The 24,721-nt window shown below is 35.0% G+C and overlaps 1 long non-coding RNA gene across 6 annotated transcripts in view; it reads left to right on the top strand.

The window, feature by feature from the left end:
• The window catches only part of LOC149919105 (uncharacterized), a 165,988-nt gene that overhangs the window by 95,744 nt on the left and 45,523 nt on the right, over positions 1-24,721 (top strand). The window lies entirely within an intron of this gene.

Raw genomic sequence — 24,721 nt, 5'->3', positions numbered from 1 at the left:
TTACTATTTTGTGAAATAAGTAGCATATTTTATATTAGTATCAAATCAAACGTATACCTTATCTGATTAAAAAAAAAATCAGGTATAGTTTCAAATAGGGTTTATTTAGAACGATCTTCAAAAAGCTTCTCAGCAACATGGGCAAAATTGGCCTTTTGTGGCATACACCTGGGATAGATCACTGAATTCCTGACTGGATTTTTCTGATATCACTAAAGTTTTTGCATTCAAACTCGAATCTGAGAATGGTTCTTAGAATAATATGCATAGATTTCTTTTACAGGAAAAAAATACACTCTATTCAATTGTTTTCTGTCTTAGCCCCAGGAACCCCTGCAGGTTTTGTTCTGACCTAGTGTGTTTCACCTACACATCTAGAAGATTCTTGAAATTAAATAATTGATAATAGTAGAGTTTTTCTTTCTGAGCCTTGCCATTTTTGGTGCATAGTGGACATAGTGAGGGGAAAATTACATTGAGTCTTGGTGTGAAATGTAAGAACAATCATATATTTTTGTTTCCAAAGGGATTAAATATTTTAAAATATTTGTTTAATTTGAATGTGTCTTCAAAATGAATCACCAGAAAATTATCATTCCTTGTATGTATTTCCTTTATAACTAAACTGGTAAACATATAAATTTGCCATAACACTTATTAATGGACATTTGTTTACATATTTTTATCTCAATTATCTATGCCCATAGGACCTATTCAGTCAATTTTTCACTAAGTAGTTTTCAAAATATAATTACTCTTATGGGTAGGGCTATGAACAGCAGTGTCATTTACACTATAGTTCACTAATTGCACTTCTAAGCCATTATAATGAATTATACTTGTACTTTCTTCAAGAAGATCAGTTAATGCTAATCACTTCTATCACATATTTCACTTAGAAGACACCCATCTATAACAACCTTTTCACTTATAGCTTCATTCCCTTTTAATTTTCTTGCATAATAAGAGATATCTATAAATTTATAGCATGTGCTCACAAAACCAGTTAGTCTTGCAAACTTAGTATTAAAAGTTGAGTTTAAACTTTAGAAGATGCTTTTTTTTTCTTTTTCTTTTTCTTTTTTTTTTTTTTTTAATAAATCTATGATGGTTTCTGATTATTAGATGTTACAGCTCTGAAACATTAGTTCAGGAATTCGTAGCTACAATAATAACAGAAATATTCATTTTACTATGAATATTGATGCATTTATCACTGGAGAGACTCCTTTTTATGTTGGGTGGCCAAATCTGTTGGTTTAGGTACAAGAAGCTCTGTTTTTGCTACCTCTTCTTCACTGGCAGTTTACTGGAATTTCTAATAGCTGCAACACGTGGTATGAATCTAAGCTATGTAAAACATGACAAATGAATTGGTGAGGAATATATATCCAGGAGATCACTTGTATCATTTGTTTCAAAGACCTCTTAAAGATGTATGAAGCTTGATTCTCTTTTAAAAAACTCTGTTTGCTGGTGTTCCATGTGTTTACTAACATTCCTATCATTTCAATTTCTCCCAGTTTGTGTGGTGAAGAAGTCAGACTTTCCAGTCTTTGGTTCCCACATCACCTTTAGGGATGTTTTAATGAATTGCTATTATGTATACTATCTCCATTTTCTTTGTTCTAAAGTAGATTGGGTCATTTACATTCCCCAGTTAATAGACCAGCAATTTAATAAGTTTTTTGCTTTTTTTTTTTAAACTATGGGTTGTTGCTTCAGAGTCATGGTGACTCATTACCATCCAACTGATCAATTTGTTCACAACACCTTTTTAGTTATTTCAATTTGAGAAAATTTTTTAGACTTCCCTTACAAAGAATGACAAATCTTATGTTTGCTTGTATAGTGAGCATGAGATGCTGGTGTGAATGTTGATTCTATTGAAGTCAATCTGAGTTTTAATTTCAGTAACAGAATTCAACCTTGCTGTATATCCAATGATGGGTACTGTGTGCTTTGAATCCTTGACTGTTTGCATTCAAGCTAATTATATCTGTATAGCAGTACAGCAGTATTGGAAGCAAATTTATTTAAGTTCCAAATATATTGTTCAAGATATGCGAGTAAAGACCAATAACTGTAAAAATACAGGTATTAAAATTGTGGATTTTGTTACAGTGTGGAGAGTGAAAATTACTTTAGTAACCACTCAAGTTTGGGATATTCTACATGTATGAAAGAACAATATAAACAGAATCTAAATTAAGCCTAAATTTTGCATCGTGCCCTTTCTGCACAGTTATTATCAAGTAGCAAGCTGTGTAAAATATGGAAACAAGTTGGTAATGTACCAGCAAATAGCCTACAAAATAAAATGAGTAATTACAGGATGTACTTCAAAATAGAAAGCAGGGTTATTTTAAAGTAATATTAGACACTGAATATTTGTAAGACCATGCAATATAGGAGATTAGCCAAGAAGAGGAATTCTATTAGATCAGTTTATTATAAAAGACAAAGGAAAGAGGCTGCTTGGAAATGAGCAAGAAACATTCATATGTGCAAGAATCATACTTCAAGCAAAGGAAGCAGGGGAATCATGATATCTATATAGTCTCTATCTGTATAGCATCATTCAATGTGGATATTAGTACAGAAAATTGACTTGAAACATCTAGGAGAAATGTTAAGGTTTGTATTTTGTTTCATTTTTCTTTTCTCAGTGCACTACTTTACCATCTTCTTCCCAAACTGCATACCATTAGCACTTCTGTATTCTAATCTCTCCCTTGCTGCTTAAAATTATCACTCCTTTATTTCAAATATAGCTTCTTATCCTCTCCTCTGCTAATTGGCTTTATTACCCTCGACCCCTTCTTGCCTCCACTGCAGGCAGCTTGACATTTTTTCATCAACTAATCCCCACTTTTCACACTCCTCTCCCCCTTCCCACCCCCATACATTTGCTTCCCTTTCCTCTTCTGGTGTATTCAGAGCTGCAGAGAGCTTTTCAGCAGATATTCAAACCCCAGGAGAAATTGAAAGAGATCGAAACACAGCACAAGAGCTAGGGGTGTTTTCTTCTGGCTGCCAAAAGCATAAGGTAACATTCAGAATGAGGTCACCGTACCATGATCTCATTTTGAATCGTATTTGCTGATGAGGTGTAGGAAGTCTGCAGGGAGAGCATATTGTTTTCCTAGTTAGTAGTACATCAACAGACTGTGAAAATACTTAGGCATTTACTTACATTCCCAATTTATATATGCGTATGTCAAGAGTTTAAAAAATTATGAGAGGATAATAAAGCAGTGGCTTTTAAGCTACACGTGGAGTGGAGTGCAGGTATGTACAGAGTTGCCAAAACAAAATGAAATATCTGAGAAGATTGTTTTGAAGGATAACTGCAAATGTCTGGAAAGGATACTAATGGTTTTGGTGCTTTGGAAAACAGGACAGAGAAAGCATGGCATAGTGGGTACTTCAAAGACTTTCCTGCATAAGGTGTTGCCAATAGGCTATTTAGGAATAATGCAGTATTCATTCTGATTTCTTTTTGTCACCTCTTAACAAATCAATATATATTCTTTCCAATGAAAAAGGCACTTCATACCACAAAGAACATGTGCAGTGTCAAAGTCAGGAAAACAAGGTGCATGGGAAGGCTGTGTTTGGTATCAATTAGAACTTTTCTCTTCGAGAATGCCTCCACTAATGCATCACCATCAGTAGTATTTTGGTACAGGTACAACAGGGGTAGTATTTTTGCAGGACTTTGCAGTGATTTGACTGAGAAGTTAAATAGCTGGTGTATTAGCTTTGTAACTGGTAGAGAAACATGAAGCAGATTGGAAAATAAAAGGTGTGTAGGAGCAACAAAAGAAATAGCAGAGTGTGATGAACTTCACTGATAAATTAACTAGTGAGTAGAAAGAAATAAAACTCAGAGAGACCCAGAACCCAACTGTCAGGAGAGGAAACACTCTTCTGAGCTCTGGAGGAAAAGCAGTATTTGCAGTCAGAGCATCTGAGTGATCCTCAGCTTCTGTGTATGTAGAACTAAGCCCTGACAGAGGCAAGGGACTCAACAATACAGATATTTGGTCCCATGATTAAACATTCTCATCCTAAACACAAAGGATAGCAGCAAAGTTAGGGTTAACTTTGTGGTTGCAAAACCATTTTTACAAATCTTGTGCTGTTATTTTCAGAATGAATAGATAATCTCTGTTGACTGTGTGGGTTATATGTGCACCAAATGTTGGAATGCGCATGTCACCAACTTAATTTACAAAGCTAATCAGTAATTTTTATTTCTATTTTATTGTGTTAGAATTACTTCCCATGTATGCATTTTAAACTGTCTTTCTGTGTTGTACATTATCTTTCAATCTCAAAAAATGATTTTGTTTGTGATTATGAGCCAGTATTGTTACTGTAGAGAAAACTGTTCTGTATAGCAATGCAGGCTGCAAAAAAAAAAAAGGCCCAACAAAACTATTTTCTGCCTGAAATCAATAAAAAAATAAGTTCATTTCATACAAACAAGCATCTAAAGCTTTCATGACAGTCTAAAAAATGTAAAAATGCCTGCAGAGGATATGAGTTTATTGAATTTTCTTACTTTACTGTTTCATAGACTCTATTCTAACCAGATGGTATAATCTCATTGTATCAACCTAGAAGTATATAGGATTTTATTTTAATGTTAAAAAGGTCAGTATCTTTGGAACTTAAATTCTTTCTGTCTTCTATACTGCACTAGAATTTCAGCTTTGAAGTATTACCAGGTAACATTAATAAAAAGAAGTTGAATTTTATACACTAAAATTTACTTATTCATTTCCTATATATAAAGTTAAATTCTTTAGATGAACACTCCCTAGGTATATGGCAAAGTAATATATACTTTATTGAATGATGAGTGAAATTTATATGAATGCTGATACAGCCATAAGATTTCTTCCAAAGTATTTTTGCTGCATAACTGTTATTGAATATTACATCTTTTTATCACCTTAGATGATATTCAGACATTTTAGCCCTTTAATCCAGTACTGAAAATATTTCACTCTTCCTAAAGGTGTGTTCTGCTTTCTTCTGTGTTGAACTAGTTTTGGCCTGGGTTTAGAGTTAGATCTTCAAATCTAGTGACAGAAGTACCATTTGCTGAGCCTTTGCAGGGTCTTCAATTAGTCTGCAGCATGGATTCCATCTGAAAGAATTTTTGAGATTTTTATGATCCTTCTTGAAATCTGGATCACATTAGACATAAAGGCTTAGGCATTTTCAGCACCATGGAAGAAGTTTGCAATCATTTTCTGTAATACAAACGGGCTTATTTAGCACTCCTGTTATGGAAAAGACTCTACAATAATAATGCTACTATTATAATACCATTTCTGTAATAATAGCACTTCTGTTATAAAACACCATTATTATAGAAATGCTATTATAAGACAAGCTCTGTTATTTAGAATTGCCTCTGCAATAAAAGTACTAAAAAGTCTGCTTGTATTACAGAAAATTATTGCAAATTTTTCTTGCCTGGCAGTGAAATTTTTCATTCTGAATCTTGTCTGTCGCTGTTGGAAAATCATTCTCATACATACTCCGAAGTCTCTGTGAGTTACTCAATATTGTGTATTTAAAAGAAGGAATTACTGAATAGGCAAATGGAAAAAAGGCCAATCTTCATCTGTCTGATTTCCCATGTTCCTAATTTGTCATTCACTTTTTGTCACACACCATAGCTCTTATTTAGAACGTAGATGCAGGCCTGTAGGGCAGTTCTTACCATTGTATATAAGGTAGGGGAGGGAGAGGGAACTAAGGATATGGAGAAAGGAAACAACAATCCCTCTCCTTTGTCTTTTTTTTTTTTTTTTTTTTTTTTTTTCCCCCATCATGTTAATTTCTCCATGTTTGAGTGCAGTTCATCAAAAATTGCTTCCAGTGCCTCTCTTTGACTTTGTATTCTATTCTTATGCTCATAACATTCAATGAGAATGAAATTGAGTCTTCTGAGAACGACTTCTAATAAACTCTTTGAACAACTTAAGCAATTAGGTTCATTTTTCCTTAATCAGAACTTAATCCAAGTACCAGCCTGCTCTGGTTAACAGCCCTTACTACCCACCACCGTTTTGTAGCTCTGAGTCTACCATCCAAAGCCACAAGTAGTTCGCTTAGGAGAAAGGATACAAAAGACAGAACCACGCAAGTAAAAATGCTGTAGTCTCACCCCTGACTTCCCCAGGTCCCCTGTTTTCTTTTAAAGTGTTTCCACACCTGCATCTATTACATTGCCTTTCCACTCCTACATGTTCCGCTGACTAACCATCAGTGCTCACACACACACAGCAGAATTTCTCACTGGAAAAGGATTATGAAGAAGAATCAGAGTTATTTCTCAGCATAATCCTTGGAAGCTCTTTGCATACTTGGTTATTTTTGTGTAAGTTACCTGGAATTCAGATAATTGTACTGTGGAAAAGTTTGTGTTACAATGTCCAGTAACCCCACAATGTTGTGTTACAAATAGCAAGTAACTCCACAAGGTCCTCTCCAACAGGCCCAGTTTTGCTTTGCCATGCCCTTGTGATGCTTTAACTACATTGCTTTATGGTTCTTGTTCTTGACAGAAGTCATCTAGTAAGGAATAATCAGCCTGAACAATATGGAATTACGTCAATCATAGACCAGTGGAAGGTCCAGCTTCTAGTCTTTTTTGTCATAATTGTTCCTTTTTTCCCCCAAGAACAAAGAATCTTAAAGTCTTAATTAATTCTAAGACTCATTTTCTTTTCTTTTCTTTCCTTTTTTTTTTTTTTTTTCCTTCCACTCCTTGGCTTAAGCATCGTTTCCTGCAGCAAGAAACTTAACTTACAATATCCATTCTTCTAGTCATATTGAAATTCTACTTTTAAAAAACATGCAAAAGCAGTCCTGAAGTTTTGTCTTACAGTTTTCAAAGTGTGTCATTTAAACCTGAATTTGGAGCTGTTAAAAATTTTATATGATGGTTATTCAGATTAAAACCTTTCCAGTATCATAGGGGGAATATTGTGTCTTTCTCATTTAAAACTTCTTTTTGTCTTCACTATTTTTTTAATAGCAGCGTGAATGGTTTCAGACTAGAATTTTATTTTTTAAATATGTTTTTGAATAAATTTTACTATTATTTAGTGGGAGAAAAAAGAGCTAGTGAGTTTTGATGCTCTTTTGCACGTCTCTATGTTGATAAAGGCTTTGTTTTTACACTGCTAACTACATCATTTAGTCCATAGAGTCAATTAGTGCCTTTGGGTACCATATTTTCTTGAAAATAGCATACACTTTTGGCTTATTCGTATCACCTAATGCTTAAGAGCTTGTATTATCTTTTGTGTGTTATTTTTCAGTTGATACTTACCTGTACTTATACTAGGTAACATCTGCTGTTTTGGTTCTTCACTGCAATAGCTCCCTTAGGACTTTTGATACAAAAAGTCATTTTATTGTTAACAGCTAGAATACTACAAAGACAATCTTGTGGTACCAGTGGAATGGTAGTTATTCTACTACTTTGGAAGAGCCAAGCTATGTGTTTTTCACAATTAGTACTTTGCTCAAAAAATAGATTATTTTTGTATGAGTGAAATGATTTTTTGTAAGGCAGAATGAGCACAGTAGCTTCAATTAAAAAAACAAAACAAAACAAAACAAAACTGTAAACATGTAAAAAAAGAAGTCAGACATTTATTTTTGAAAAATTTAATATGAAAATGTCAAGAATGTAATAGCAATAATGCCACTTCTAACATTAAGCAAATAAAGCATTTGTATGTTCTGTTTCAAATAGACATTCTTCATTTAAAGTGAAGTGAAGCTTAAACAAAGGCGCTAAATAACCCCAAAGCAGGATATATATAGACATAGATATATACATATAGACATAGACATATATATATAGACATATAGACATATGATATATACATATACATTATCTGAACAAAATTTGAATATTTCAGGTTTTCTCTTGTGCTGAGGAGAAAAAAGAAATTGTTCAAAACAAGATTATTTATTTATCAGTTCTAAAAAGAAAAATATAATCTTTTTCAGTGACTACATGCAATGAAGCCTCTTTAGTTCACAAGTGTGCAGATGAACTGTGTTTTTTGCTTTCATTCTTGGTTCCCATTCTAAGCTATCTTGAATGCTGGACGTGTTTTATAGTTTTGTAGGAAGATAATTTCATACATGTCCAGTTTACCCTTTAGCTGCACTTGTTTAGCTTCTGAGCATACACAGTATAATTACATAATGAGGAGCCATAATAATATCCATACATAAGTATCAGAGAATCTTTACATCAGAAAGAAATTCATATATATGAATATATGGATAGAATTGGCTTCATATATCATTATTTGGATTACAGCATTACTTTGGTGACCTAGAGAGAAAGATTAAGCTGTGTGAGCTTTTGTGTTTGTGTTTTGGTTTCTTTTCTGTATTGATGCTTGGATCACAGCTGTCTCTTGGGCATGTAGGGTAGCCACTTTCCATAGCATTCATAATTCACTACTTGCTACAATCCCCAACAACATCCAGTATATAGACAGAATTAACTTCATGTTCACATATTTGTAGCAAGAAATACAGTGGCATGAGGCTTAACTTCTATTTCTGGATCACCAAAAATTTAGGCATATTTGTGCAGAAGACTGCAATCCTTCAGGTACATTTCGATGCTTGAGAGAGATTTCTTTTCAGCACAGCTTCATTCTAAAAGTGCCAAGTTCAACTGGTCAGTGATTATGCTTTCTGAAGGTTTAACTTTTTTTTTTTATGATAACCTTGGCAGTCAGAGGCACGATGTATTTCCAAGACACATGTTCCCATGCATGTATTCTCACTCCTCTTTAAGCAAAAAGGCAAATATTTCTGATCTAAAAGTCATGAAAATTCAGTACTACAGATTCAAATTCTCTGCAGAGTTAGATCTCATAGGTATGTTCAAAGCATAAACATGAAGAGGAAGCAATCATTTCAATCATTTCATTTTAAGTTTCAACTTGAAAGAATTATAGTAGCAGCATTGCTATCTATCTTTTTCGTAACAGCCTACTGACTTAGACTTGTACACATGAACTGAATACTTGTTTTTCTTCCCTTCTCTGCTGCTAGATTCCAAACTGAAACACTTTACGTCACAGGAGATTGTACTTAATAGGGTGCTTGATAGGTTGGTTGTCATCAGTCTTCTCTTATTTTACAGCATTTTAAGCTTAGGCACAAGAGTTCACCAACAGCCACTGGACTCTGGTTGCCCATTCCCTGCTCCATTTGGTCTTCTTGTTCTGTAAACCAAAGCTTAAGATAAATTTTTCCTTAGCCCACCTGTCTTTATGGCTTCTGATACCCATGTCTGTTGTCCAGCAAGGTGGTTTGCTGTGAGTAGGGTATGGCTGTATTTCTTTAAGAAACATAGAAAAGGACATGTAGTGACATGCTTACTTTTTCCACAACAAGGTAAATTTTGGCTAGATGTGGTTAACTCTTTTAAGACACTGTAAACATGGATTTTGTTGAGACAACAGAAACTGAAAGGGATAGGTAGATGTGTTGAGGCCTAAATTAAATATGCTCTTTCCTTTGAATCAAGAATATTTACAGTTGCTTTTTAAAGATTACCATGTTTGTAAACACATACTTCACTGCATTTTTTTTCAGGTTCTCCCTAGTAAAGTGTGGTCCAGTGCTAGACACTGTGTCAGATGTCTAGCAAAAATACATTTGCATGATCACATGTTTTACTGCAGTACATTCTAATAATACTATCTCAGAAAAATTTAAATAATAGTCTAGAATGAATATATACATGCTCCCAGTCAGTTTAAATAAATTGAGGACTACTTTACTCCAGGGGACAATTTATTCTGTTCCACCACACAGGTCTCTTTTGACTGACATAGCCTGTGTTTTTGCACATGTGATAAAGCCTCGATGAATTCTCCAATGGCACCATTCAGGAGCAATATCAAACATCTCTAGCTGCCTCTTAGATTTTTTCAGTTCTTTGACTTTTTTTTCTTTTTCTTGTCTTTCAGTTATTCTTTTTAAGGTACTTTTTAAAGTAACATTGTCAACTCACCATTCTGATAACTTTAATTCCCTGGTACAAATTCAAATTCCTGCCTTGATTTTATTTTAAGACTTGAAATGTGCTGTTCCAACTAGTCTGCTCTACTAACGATTGTCTTTTGGGGTTCTCGTTCTGTACTAAAAATTGTCTTTTGGGGTTCTTGTTTTGAACTGCTGCAGCTTACACTTTTTCTGTAATGGAGCAATGTTAAAAAGTCAGATTTATTGTAACTGTTGTATTTTCAGGGTGGTAATTTCTTAGCTAATTTTTCCTCTCTTATAGGTTGTTTACCATTGATACTGATCTTCTATTTTAAAAAAGACATGAGTCTTTCTGTGCCATGGACTAAACCCAAAAAGTTTTTGACGAAGGATGGAATATGTAATACATCAATCTACAATTTTGACTGCTTTGTGAGAATTTTGTCAGTTCATTCCTTTGGATCATTTGTAACCAACTTTTTTTTTTGCATTTTTTGCATTTTATTGTTACCGTATTTATTCAAGTTCCCACTTTTGCACTTTAGTGAGTTTTAATTTTGGTTCAAAACATGGCCAGTCATGAATTTTCTAGCCACTGCTCATTATTATTATTATTATTATTATTATTATTATTATTATTATTATTATTATTATTATTATTATTATTGTAGGCATTTTGCTATTGCATATATTTTAATTTGCGGAAGATTACTTGCCACCAATTCTTTTAGCTGATCTGGTTCCTTCTGCATACATAGAGCTTTTTTGCCTGAATTATGTAGCTGCTGGGTTTTTAGCTGCTATCTGTGCTTCAGAGCTTCTCAATACCCAAGAAATCTTCAGACTTTTCTGTGTCTGTTCTGATTCTGTGACCCTTTAATAATACCACAGTCTTGATGAAGACGAGACTTTGCACCTGCAAATTACTTTTGCCAGTTTTCCTTCAGCAGTTTACTATCTACCTTCACATCTTTTTTTTTTTTTTAATACATCTTTAATTGAATTCAGCTACTTTTTTCTTTTCTTCTAATGTTAAATAACACTGTATTTGACAATCCACTGTCTCAGTGCTCTAATGCTCAGCTTAAAGTTAATAAATGTACCATTTACTTTCAGAGTGACAGTCTATTTATCTTCTGGTGCAATGATGGGCAATACAACTGTGAAAAATTCATCCTTGGAAATCATGTTGTATTTAGCCTCCCTGCCTGCGTTGTGCATTGTTGACAGCGGCCTGCAAACTTTCATGCAGTGATATGAACCATCACATGTCTTTCATCTTATTTCATCTGGCAGATATTGTGCTATTTTTCATAGTCCATACAAGTCTGTGGTCTCTTCCGAAGTGGCTTTGATTTTGTGCTGTTGTGCCTTAGGCATCTTTTCTGCATTCTAAAGTTTCATTTTTACTTATACTTTAAGGTTCTGTACAATTCCATAAAAATTATTCTTAATGAAGTGATCCTTGCTGTTTTGCAATTCTGCTTACAGTATTGGCTTAATTCTGATCTCCAAGTTATATATATTGCTATATATATCCTGGGAAATTGAACAGGGCTGGGTCTTGGGCCAGAAAGCTGCTCTCTGATCATTTCTACTGTTAAATCATAAGCATGGTCTCTGTCAAAATTTTATTTCAACTGTAGAAGAGTCAAGGTCTCTTGTAGAGAGATACTTGAGGTTGACTGTAGTATGAGTCAAGGTTTGTTCTCAATAGGTAATCTGGATGTGGCCAGTCTGAGTTTGGAGATAAGGTAGAGGAGCCATATGGATGCAAATCACATTGTGCCAGTTGACCCCTATAGGGCTGGAAAATCATCCCTGGTCCACTGAAATTCCTGGCATAAAAAAAATAGTCTTTGAGTTTCTCCTCCCATCTTTCCCTTGCTAGATTTTAGTAACAGTCTAAGCTTAGTCAGAAACATGATCAGTCATGACTGACAACATAAGGATAAACTATAGACCCTTTGCATTTTCTTTAGCTATCCTCCAATTTAATAAATCTTCCTCAGAAAAGAAGGTAGTGCTTAAATAGTTTCATAGTTACCCTCTTTTGTCTGAGACAGCTGAAAATTACCAAGCACATGAAATGTATTAAAATTTGTTGTTAGTATTTGGGGTTATTTTCTGATAGTCTTCTTTGACATGGGTGATTGACATTGATTGCAAATGCAGAGTGAAACAATTTGTTTCTCTTTCTCTGTTGTTTTGATTCAGTGACCTGTCAAAAACTGGACCTTCATAACATACTTTTAACTTAGTAATAAGTACTGTTTTCTTTAGAACTATTTCAAATTGTGAGAAGCTCAGTTCTCCATTTATGTGTTCTTCCACTAATATTTAATCCTTTTTTGCAGTTTCTATTTACAATAGGGTGCTCAACAAAAGTCTGCAAGTACTAAATATTATGGTATTCTATTATTACTTACAAGTTATTAGTTTGCACAATATAGCAATTGTTCTCAAGATTTTGCTGTTCATAAAGCTGAACCATTAGAAAGTACAGTTCCAAAATTATTCTATCTGAAATGTTGTTACTGTAAGGGTTTGTGTCTCAGTATGTGTATGTAATGAGGACTGTACTGTCATATTCCACTTTGGGAAAGGTTGGAAATAACATACAAGTTTGCTACATCACTTCACCTAAACTACAAAGAGTTTTAAACTCTTACAAAATAAAAAAGCAAAAATAGATTTAGAAAAGCTATTTATTACACAAGTACTCTTTCAGCAGCGCCCTTCTGCCATAAATATGGATGCTCCTAAGTTAGGAGTGTAGTGTTCCCAAGTTCATTCTATTGTGAATACAAAGAGATACCCATTTTCTGAAGGGAGTAATTTTAAGTATGCTGGCTAACCATGCCATTTTGCTTCACCATCCATAACCAAATTGAGTAATATTCAGCCCAAGCAGAGCTTGCTATCTGTAGGAAGGAAAGACTTCATCAAATCCAGCCTTCCCAAGCATATCTAATTATAAGTGGTAAAGGAAGTGCAAGGAGAAAGATTCTACAGACTCATCTATTTTCTTGGCATTTGCTTTGGGACTGAACTTAGTTTTACACAGTTAGATGTCAAGATCTCATAGCCATTGATATGCTGGATAAACACTGTTTTGAGTTCCACATAGGTTTCATTATATATTGATTTTATTTTCTAGAATGTGAAAATGTATTCCTTGCAACACATTTTCTTCAGTAATAAAATAGAAATAAATATACTGTTTGCTCATCTTATTGTGAGTCATACTACACAAAAGACCAGGTATAGTAAAAGAACAGAAGCTAGTATAAATGTTCATTCTGTTCATGAATTTCTTAAAACTCCCCTGAAGGCTTACATTGTATCAGCCTTTTCATAACCTGCTTACCTGTTTTGATTCACCTATATGAGGTAGGTCTTGTCAAACAAACAAAAAAACAAACAAACAAAAACCAAGATCAACAGCAAAGCCTTTTAATTGTTGGAGACATCGAGAAACATCAAAATGTAATTGTTATTGATGGATGAACTAAAGATGTGTGACCATAATTTCACTTCCCTTCACTTCTTCTTAACTACAAATGATACATTGTGAAGTTACAAGTGAAGTAAGAAAACTTGTTCAATAATAAATTTTCTTTCTGTGTTTTCTTTCATGGACAGTTGATTTTCCAGTGGCATAAATGGATGTTTGAACTTTTATTGATAGCTAGATTATTGTACATGTTGTGATCCTGTTATTTTTGCCAATGCTTCAGCAAGATCTGGTGGTATGGTGAAAACTGATCAAGGGAGAGTTTCCTGTCTTCTGAATTTTGATAAGCTTTTGTAACACCATGGGGCATCTCTGGAATGAGCTCTGCAGGGAGTTATGCAAAGTTTTTCATTTTACTCCTGCTGCTCTACCATAGTCTGAAGTCATGTCATAGCAAATATATTTGTGCTATGTTTTTTGATTTGAAACAGTGCTCATATTTAGAGATGTTTACAGAGATGGTTTGATAAACTATGGATAGCCCTGAGCCCTTTTCTCCCCCAATGAACACATCACATAATCTTTATGCAGTTTGAACTAGCATTATGAAGAAATTCTTAGGGAAAAACAATTATGCTGACATATCTGAGTTCTCTTCCTTGACATTTTATATGAGCATACCAGTCTTCCTAAGCTGCATGTGACTTCAGAGACCACTGCAGCTCATTCATTATGGTTAGTTGGGTTGAAAATGATTCTATATGATTGCATCCCAAAATTGCCTAATGTTTAGGAGATTATGATAGCTCTTCCACTTTATTTAAACATTTTTTAGCTTCCTCTCTACTGGGAAATCTAGAAAATTATTTGATATTATTTAAAGATTTTTAAATGACGTATCCAGATCACTATTGATTCTGGACCTATTTATTTTGTTAACTCAAATCTCATATGAATAAAATAATTTTAGATGTGAATGAGACAGTAAACAGAAGACTGCAAGTACATCAGACAGTCTTCAAATTCTAACATATTATGTTTTCATGATGAGATCTTATTATAAATTCAGATGTACTTATTGTCGGGAAGATTCACACATAAAACATACTCTGAAGTCATTACATACTGCCTCTTGTTTTTACACCAGCAAAATTCACGAATTTTAGTGGAATTACACCTGATTTATGTTGGTGTAATTGAAAGTGAAGTAAGAGTCACAGACTCTTAGTAGTAAAAAACCATGAGGCATTAAATTGCATGTAGTAATTAGAAGAATGGATGAAAACGTTTTTAACAACACTGAGCGTACTTAAGGTCTATAGCCTTTTCATGGGGTTATTAAAAAAAGCCACTAGAGGACAATGTCTGCCCTTTAACTCTGCTTGATTACAGAGGACTTGTATATAAAACAACTTTTAGAACTCTGAAGGAAGTCAACCACAGGTGTTAGATGAAGTAGGGACACACCACCTACCCTGGTCTGCAGTTATACAACCTGAGCAAAGCTAAAGGCTCTTAGGCCAGCACAGTTTCTTTGCCTGGTCCCTATGCGTGAAGGACCATTTGAGTCATCCTTCACTTTGGAATTGGACTCACTGGGAGATTGTATGACTCTAGCAGTTCCTTCAGGGAAAGAGCCAAGAGCAAGATTTTTATACCTGGCTGAGGGTATTAAGAGAACTGTAGAAGTTGAAAGGTTTTTTAATACTGCAATGACATAATTTATTATGTATTCATGTGGCGCTACTTTGTTGTGCTTTATTTGTCATAGATTTTAGCACTTCATGACATATAAGAGTATTCTTGATATCTTTTATGACATAAAATGTATGATTTATTAAAATTATGAGGACAGTGGTTAGAGGTACAGAGATTCAAGAACTTGAAATTCTAATCCTGTCTGTGTTGCAGACTCAGTGTATGACCTTGAACAAGTTATCCTCTGCATGCCTTTTCTTTCTGACAACAGCATACCAATTGCAGCAAAAATATCATACTTCATACTGTTGTACAATTTTTTTTTCCCCCTGAGGAAGTTGAGAATAGTCCTAATAATAACAACAATTAGTTATCAAACTAGAAAATGAATTCTACTTTCAGACTTCCAAGGAAGTTCATATGAATTCAAGATACACAGAAATGTCTTTATTGAACTGCATTCATTGTCACTAATTTACTCTGGACAAAGAATTGTACTTCTGTTTCCATTTCTTGAAGTCATCAGAGAGAAATTAACCATTAGCTAGCATAGAAAATACTTTACTGGAAACACTGAGATACTGGAAGGTGTTCCCAATAATAGACTATTTTAAAGAGAAGAAAGCTTTTCCTTCTCTAGATTCTTCTTTAAATACTAGCTGTGTTGGGAGGTACAGTGCTGAGAGGGGGATTCTAGCATGAAAAAGTAATTGGAACACTGGTTTATAATTAATACATTGTCAATACAACTTCATGATGCAGATTAAGTTAACATGTTTTCTTAAATATCCTTTGGATATTACAAAATTAATTTGTTGTAATATTTGCCACTTTACTTTCAGTTCTGCATTCGACACTTTCTTCTTAGTGATTCTATCTTAACATTTCTAATGCACTGCAACTATTTCAGTTTCTTTCCATGGTTTGACAATATTCTAACTGGTCTGTCTGCAGCTGCAAAAAGGAAGCATTTGGCAGGGGAAGGGAGCTTGTTTCAAAACGGTTGGATGAAATGCTCCTACGGTGCTGGAGTTTTACTCTGCCATAATCAATGAATAATTATTCCTTTCTGATGTCAATGGGATCTGATGAGAATAGGGTGGGTGAAATTCATTGTCCCTTTTGAGGATGCCAACAAACTATGGGAATAATAAGCACAGTTTAATTGCTTAACATTTGAGAGGTGTCTCTAAGAACACATTCAGGGTCTTTTGCAGACTGAGAGGAATAACAAACCAAGCATGTGGTCCAATTAACACTGGAAAGTGTATTGTGGCTGAAATTCACAGAAAGACTAGTTTTGCTGTTTTTAAAAACAGTATTGTAAATATATTCATCTAGCTTTTGAAGATCAGCATCGCAAAATAAAACTTCAGAAGTCTCTGAGATGGAAGATAAATGATCCTATTTTGAATTTGGTTTATTTGTGTATCGTATACTTTTTCTAGTCCTAAAGATAACTGTATTGGACATGAATTGAAAGACTTGTGATGATTTTCACAAATTAAGGGAAAATTTGCTCATTTTGTCCAAGGTGAAAAAAATAAATTCTTCTCTCAATAACCAGTGGAAACACAGGGCAGTATTCCCTCCTTTATCTATTTTTTTTTAATCGATCTGCAGTGTTCTGCAGGCTGCGTTTCGCATGTCAAAATATGTGTCAAGAAGTATTTTTATCTGAGTTGGAGAAAGTTAGATGGTTTTCATTCATTCATGAAAATAAAAGTTAGACAACAAGGAACACATCTGTATGATACCAATTTCATTTGTCAAATTTAAATTCAGGCTGCAGAGTGAGTTTATCTAAGACAACAACAACAACAAAAAACAAAAACAAAACAGAACTAAATGTGCAATAAATCCAGGGCCAGATCCAAAACAGCAGCTAGTGGAAATTTAGATACTCAAGTCTAAAACATTGACAGCATTGTTATTTAACAGTACAATATAGAAGGAAGATGTAGGTTTCTCACTAACGTATAATTCCTTGTGTGGACAGAATTGCACTTGTGAGGCTTTTTAGGACCATAGCAATCTTGATGTGAACAGGGAAGATACACCAGGTGCAAGCCAGATGACATCCAGAAACAGATTGCTTCTAGTATATAATTCCAAGAAATTCAGTTGGCAGTGTCAGTATGGGCCTCACACATGGTAACTGCAGTAGATTCATATCAAAATGTGGATATTGACTTAATATCATGGTCAGATGATTAACTCTTTCATAGAATGTCTATATTTAAATATTTTTTTCTTTTTTTTATCTTAAAACTTGTGTACAATTCTCATGTAGCTGAGAGGGCTCAAATGTATGTTGTTCAGAACCTGTCTGATGCTGTCAGATGCAAGGCTGTTCTGCTTGGAAGTGATGCTCCCCAGTCTTAGGGTTAAAACTGTCACTATTTAAAAAGAAAATTGAAATAATTTTTGTCAAAGGGACATACCACAAATGTGACCAGACAGGATACAGCCAGAAAATTCAAGGTACACCACCATAGGCAGAGGTACCACTTCAGTTCCTAAGATAGGAGGTTTGGGGGTATATATATGTCAATTGGAAAGTAATGCCTCCCATTTATTTGCATGGCAAGTACCACAGAGTAGTACAGTACAGTACAAAGAGCACAATAACACAATTTGATAGAACAAGATCTCAGCTAAAAAGGTAATATTTCTCGCATAGTGATGCATTTTCACCAGCAATGAACAAGAAGCTGCATGCCACACTCATAAGAATCCTCATGGCTGTCTGGAATGTGGCTTGTTCTTCACATTGCTGTCACCGCTGCTGAAACGTGCCACTGACCATCTCACTGTGCTCACATCCACTGGTGGGTCTCCAGAAATATTCAGCAAGCATCAATGAATGCCAATGGAATTCAGTTCCACACCTTTGCTTCATACACACTTCCATGTCAGACTACTCCTCTGCTGCCATCTGTCACATGGCAACAAAATGTAACTGGAATCCTGATAGAAGGTTCAACTGCTACAACACCAACACCTTCCTCCAGTGTTGCAGGCCAACATAATAAAATAGGAGGCACTACTTTTGGAGCAGCCCTTGTAAATAGGAAAAGAGCCTCTTGTAGGCAATTGCTTGTCAAGTATAATAATTTCAGTTAACTTCCAACACAGAGCTTCAGTGATTCCGTCTCAAGTTGCTAATTTCCCCTTTTAAGGAACCTGAAAAGAGATTTTTATTTTCAGTCACAAAAGGAGAGACCTAACAATTATCTTGGCAGCTAGTTGAGCAACTGAAATTTATTCCTTCTCCTGATCATGGTTGTTAATGGATAGCATGAAATGTAAAAATACCAGATGGCCAGATCATTTTTGAGGATTTTTTTTTTCTTGGATAGTCATGGTATGTTGATAGAGTAAAACAGAGACCTCTGGATCTGAATCTTGACCTCAATTTGTTTGAAGGCTGATCTTTAAATTAGTGTGATCAGTGAAGAAAACAGGAGTGTTTAATCACCTCATGTGACATTCATAACTTGCTGGTGCTTATAGGTCACACAAATCCCCAGAAAGTACTATAGTAGAATGTATCTGTACTATTTATCCATGAATTATTTAATATGTGATGTCAATTCTGAAAGCATTTTATTTACTCGATGGAACATATTTGGTTATTTTAGAGCACATTATGTGCACTGCATTTCTTTGCATTGTGGCTACTTTTTCCTATCATTGGCTCTAATAATTACATGTGTCTCTTCTGATGTTGTTACATATCTGCAAGGGAAGGGTGAGGGACAGTTTTCACTCACTCGTGGACATGACACGAGCAAATGCAATAAGATCTTTCAGAAAGATTTATTAGGCCTAGATATTGCATTGCTTGCCAGCTTTACAATTGGCTCTTGTAGTTAAAATGCCCTTTTCTGTTCCCTTCTGTAGAAGGGAATGAGAAGCAGTAATTTGCAAAGAAAGATTTAATAACAGGGGAAATGCAAGATCAGAAGCATCTTCAACAAATAGGAGGTGGTTTTCCTTTTTCACTTTAAAATAATTTTCCAAAGAGATTACCTTCATTAGGAAGGAGTCGCCATGCATCAGGATATATTGGCTGAGAAATTAAGAGATGGAGAAAATGAAAACTGCAGACTGCAAGTCATTGAAAGCGGTGTTAACTCCCCTCTCTCCTGCACAAACCTTGCCTCCTGTTATTAATACAGCGTAACCTAGGATGCTGTGGCTTGTGGAAAATGGCCATCTGATAGAAGGCAGGAATTCAGTGCCATAGATCTGAAGGTATGCAGGATGCTAAAAATCTCCTGTGAAACGCCTGTGAAGACTACTACAGTGTTGTCAGAAATACTACAGGATCTTAAAAGATAAAAGTCAATGCTAAGTTCCATAGGAAAGGAGACCTGACTGGTTTGGGGTGAGTGTCTGAGACGAGCAGTCACTGTGCATCAAACCATTCACAGGATCAGAATTTTGTTGTAAGAAGGTTAAACGGCTGCTTGATATTGAGTCACAAGGCAGAACACGCTTCCACACAACTGTCCAACTGTCTTCAGACACTAAGTTATGCAGAAAACCATTTGAAAGTGTTATTGTTTGATAAATACAGCAAGGTTGCATGATCTGTGAGGAAAGTTTATATAGTTTTAAGTGGTAATTCAAGGATACAGTACTTCCCTCTGCTATTTCAGACTTGCCAAAATGGCTATTGCTGATGACAGCTTGACATGATGTTCGTTATTTTAAGTGTCAGATGAGAGTGGCTGATGCCACGGTGCTGCAGTGCTCGCATTTGTTGGAAAATCAGATGGTGATTTAAAAAAAAAAAAAAAAAAGAGGCCAGAAAATCCCCAGCAGCCCAACTGCTCTGGCTGCCTGTTTTGTTGTTGTTGTTTTTTGTTGTGTTTTGTTGTTTATTTATTTATTTTTTATTCTGTGCTGGGTGTGTAATTTGAGTGAGCAGTAGTGAACATGCCTGAGGTGTTAAGAGAATGATGCGCTTTCTGTAGGCATGAATACTCTTAAATAAAACAGGAACACCTTCCTGTCATTTGTTGTCTTCCAGAAGGATTTTTTTAAAGGAAACAGAAACTAATTAGCCCGGAAGTTTAACCTCTTTTAGCTTAGCTTCTTTTATGAGAGCTTTTTAACCTTTTAAATAAATCATTTTCTTTCTTTTCTCTTTTGAATCAGTTACTAGCATTTCTCATGCTGGGTCCAAGGAGCAGGCTGCTTAAATTCAAGAATGATTTTGAGGGGATAAAGTGTACAAGATTTTGAATTCTTGCCATAAGTCCCTGGCAGACAGCCAGGAAACCTCAGAGGAATAGGGCTAATGAAGGGTAAAGGAGATCTGGAGACTGTGGCTGGTAATGCAGTATGCACTTAATTGGGAGCAGGTATCGGTGCAAACTTCTCCATTTTAATTGGAAAGAGAAGGGGGGTGTTAAGGAAGATGGAGAAAAATAAGAATGCATAAAGTTTTCAAGCTAAGGAGCCAAAGGCAGGCCTGTATATGGCAGAGAAAGAACTCAATTTAGGGCAATTTGCTCTGCAAGCTGGGCTGCAATCTCCCCTGGGGATAGGGATGAGGAAGAAAATGAAACCAAAAGAGAACTTGATAAAATCACCTAGCACAGACAATCTCAGTAGAATAGGTTTTACTGAGTTAAATCTGCCCCAATCAATGTGATTCTTTTCATATAAGTTACAAATAAAAAGCCACAAGATTACAATAAAAATTGAGGATGTACTGCTGCTGATGTAGCACATGGGAGTCTTAAGGACTTGTTGTGGAATACACTCTTTCTGCAACCATCATGTTTGGTTTTTTCTTTTCAACCTGCTCTGGGAAAAAAACTCATCTCTGCCTTCTTTAAACTACGGTTAATGGTAATGTGTGAACCTGACAGAACTTAATTTTCAAAGCACTGCAAGGCTGAGCATGCTTGAGTCCTGAAATGTGCTAAACCTGAGCTCAATCTTGATTTCTTGTTGAAAGAACTGAGGCTTTTTCAGTTTTGTGGGGTTTTTTTTTTTTCTTTTACATGTGACAGAAGTGGGGAAAAAAAAAAAAGAAAAAAAAAAAAAGAAAAAAAGGAAAGACACTTCCCACCTCTTTCCACCCATTTCTACAGGTGGACATATATATACAGGAGAGTAAGTGCCTGCATTTTCATGATGTATAGGAGAGATATTATGTTTTTGTTTGCAATAGCACATGCATGCTGCGTCTTTTTAAGTACTGATGCTGAAAGAGTTGATATTTCAAGTGCTGAGCAGTTGTTTGTTGTACATCTGAGGGCTGCCTGAGTGTGTTTGCCTTTTGTCTTCAGTAGTGGGTTATCCTAAGTGCTTTGTGTTTAAGGACCTCCTTGGAACTGATACTGGCATGAGCTGTGAGTGTCCTGGGTGGGCAGCTGCTCTTTTGTCTGCTGTCATGCAGCTGAGAAAGATGAAGTGGTTTCCAGAGTCATTAGGTAGGGATAGTTTGTACCAGTGGAGCAGAAGAGAGACAGTGTGGGATATATGGCTCTCAGTGTCTGGCAGAAAGAGCAAGAATAGGGGTAGGAAAAATTTTAAAATGCAGGGTAGTGATGATGTGATGATTTGCAGTTGCAAGGGATTGGTTTAGATCTGTAGCTACAATTAAGTGTTTTTCCTTGTTGTGCCAATGCAGGACTAATTTTTCCTGATTTTCCCTGAACCCTTCTTGCTGATTTTCTCCAACGGGCAAAGGGAAAGGTAAAAACAGAGAGTACTTCAGAAAGAAATGCAATGTGCACAGGCTGGAAAATGTTTTTTTTTTTTTTTTTAGCTTTGTTTCTTAAAGATGTTTTGATGTTTTCCATTAGCCCACTACTAAATCACCTGTCTACCTAGGAAGACTAGAAACCTTAAATATTGGAGATTCCTGCAAATTTTGTGGAAATAGCCAAATAGAGAGGACGGGGCTGTTAAAGGGACACTGATCACTGCTCACCAGGTGTAGCTCACCAGGCTTTGTTAGTGCAGTCCTTTATCATTAATGCAATCTCCTGAAACTGTATAGACAGCATGCTTATCTGCGTTTGTCTACTGCTGACTTCCCTTGGCCATCTCATGCCAAGATGATTCTATACCTGCATGAACATGAGCATGTGATTGTGAACTGTCGCTGATTGGGATAAGCAGATTTTATCAGAACAATGAATTCAATTTCAAAATCTTTAAAAAAGAAATAAAATACTTTATGGATCAAATACAGATGTATTATTATATTAAATGAAAGTTTAACAGATCAGAAGGAAACAACATATTGTTGTCTATCTATTAGGTCCACCCAAAAATACACAGAGAAGTTGAGTGTAGAGTTGTATGGTGGAGCATGTAAAACAGTATATTTCAACATATTTAAAGAAAAGATAACATTCTACACAAGTGTAAAGTTATTGTGGAAATGTGTATACTCAAATATGTACACGTGTTTGTATATATATTAATTTATATAAATAAACTGTATTGAGTATAGGACTTTTACCTGCATAATACCATGACATTTGCAGGGATATTTGAAAGGACCATTATTTCACATTTAGCTATAAAGGTGGACTATTTAAAGTTACAGTAGAAAGGTGGAAAAGAAATCCTGTTTATGATGACAGAAGTAAAAGTAGAAGGGATTTTATTCCCTTCTAGACTGTATTACCTAAAAATTCATAATTAATCTGTGATAGTAAGCTAGATTCTGATTTTGTGTAAATGACTATAGCTCTGTCAGAGGTAGTTACGTTGATATGATCTGACATGCTGTCTATTTTTCTTTTAATATAGCACTTAATAAAAAGACTGGGAGCAAAATTCTTTTCTTGGAGACTGCAAAGAAACTACAGGTCGAGTCTCATTTCACTGGTATAAGTGAAAGGAAAATCTGACCCCCGGCTTACTAAGTAGTAATTATGGAAAATAATTTTGACAGAAGCTAACAGACAGTCGTATAGCTGCATTGCCCATCATATGTTGAAGCTTTTAAAACTAATTGGAATTTATTGAGAAGCAAATACAGAAATTCCATCCAAACCTTTCTTTTAGATTAACAGACTCTATGGCTAACTAACTGAAAACTTCCCCTTCAGATATTCAAAAGAATAAAAATCTTTTGTATCTGCAAAGTACCTGTGTGACACCTTTCAGACCTGTGAATCCAAGAGTGACTTCCAAGATGAATTTGGTTTCTGTTCTGTTATGTAGAGACACTGGTAGTGGAAATAATAATTTTAAAATATTTTTAAATTCAGATCTCTCTTCTTCTGCTTTTTTTTTTTTGTTTGTTTGTTTGTTTTGCTTTACACATATGGAGCTTAGTTTAACAGCACAAAATATTGCCCATAATTATAGGAAGACCTTTCTCTGCTCTTTTCCTGTTGTAATGACATCTCTTTGAACTTCATCCAATTTGTTTCTCTATTTATTGACTGTTCTCTTTTTCCAAATGAGGGAATTTAAGGACTTCCTTATTTGTTTGGATAGTATGCAGTCTTTCTGATCTTTTAAGTCAATATCTGATTTAGCAGAAATTGTCTCCTACTGAGTTTAAGGTGCTTTATCAATCTGAATATCATTCCTATTGCCAGTAGGAATTATACCTCTTTTGTCTTAGCACCACTACCAGCCAGAGCAGGATTTGCTAGTAATATTTACGTGTCTATAAATTGTCTTTCTGTATAACTGTAGATAGGATTGCAATGACAGTCAAATAATTAATTTTCCCATGAGTGGTTTTTTACATATATCTACTTATTGAGTATGAACAAGCCTTTTACTTTTAGCAGTACCCACTTGGTGCACATATATCCACGACTTTTTAATGGACAAAATAAATTGTAAATGGAAGAACATATGATAAATGCAGCTTGGATTTGAACCACATCATACTCTTTTTTGGTCTTGCCTTTATCCTTTAAAGCTGTTTTGGATTGTTTACAATCATGTTTTGCCATTGTCTTTTTCTAAGAATTATTATTAATATTATTACTGTTTGCTTTTCTGTCCTTTTCATGGCTTCTTTGATGAATTTCATTCTTCCTCATAAACAGTGGAAAGTTGTGCTCTTATCAAATGGTCACGTTAGAAGTCTTTACTGTGTCAGAAATAAGCTAATTTTGGAGAAAGCTTAAGGACGTAAGTCCTCTTAAGTGAAAAGTACAGGTAAATCTGTTGTATCTGCCTCAGATCTCAGTAGCGTTGATCATTTCAATCTTGCTCAGCTCTGCCTTTTCTTTCAGCCAAAAAGTGTGTCTTTAGACTACAGCTGTGACTAGGGGAAGGGTCTGAGCCTCCAAGTACAACCTCATGAATGTGGTTCTTCATCTTACTTTTTGAACTTCCATCCTTGAGGGGATGAGTACAGATAAGGTCATGAAACCTACTTTTGAATTTCCTTCTGGTTGTGATACAGACTCATGAGAAGACAAAAAATAATAGAAAGAATGGGCCCGTTATTTCATGAAATTAGTTCCTGCTAATCTATAAAATGCAGCTTTATTCTTGGATGAT

Source organism: Phasianus colchicus, chromosome 2, assembly GCF_987193195.1.
Source record: "Phasianus colchicus chromosome 2, bPhaCol1.hap1.1, whole genome shotgun sequence".
In the NCBI taxonomy this organism is placed as follows: Eukaryota; Metazoa; Chordata; class Aves; order Galliformes; family Phasianidae; genus Phasianus; species Phasianus colchicus.
This window is presented reverse-complemented; position numbering and strand designations above follow the sequence as displayed.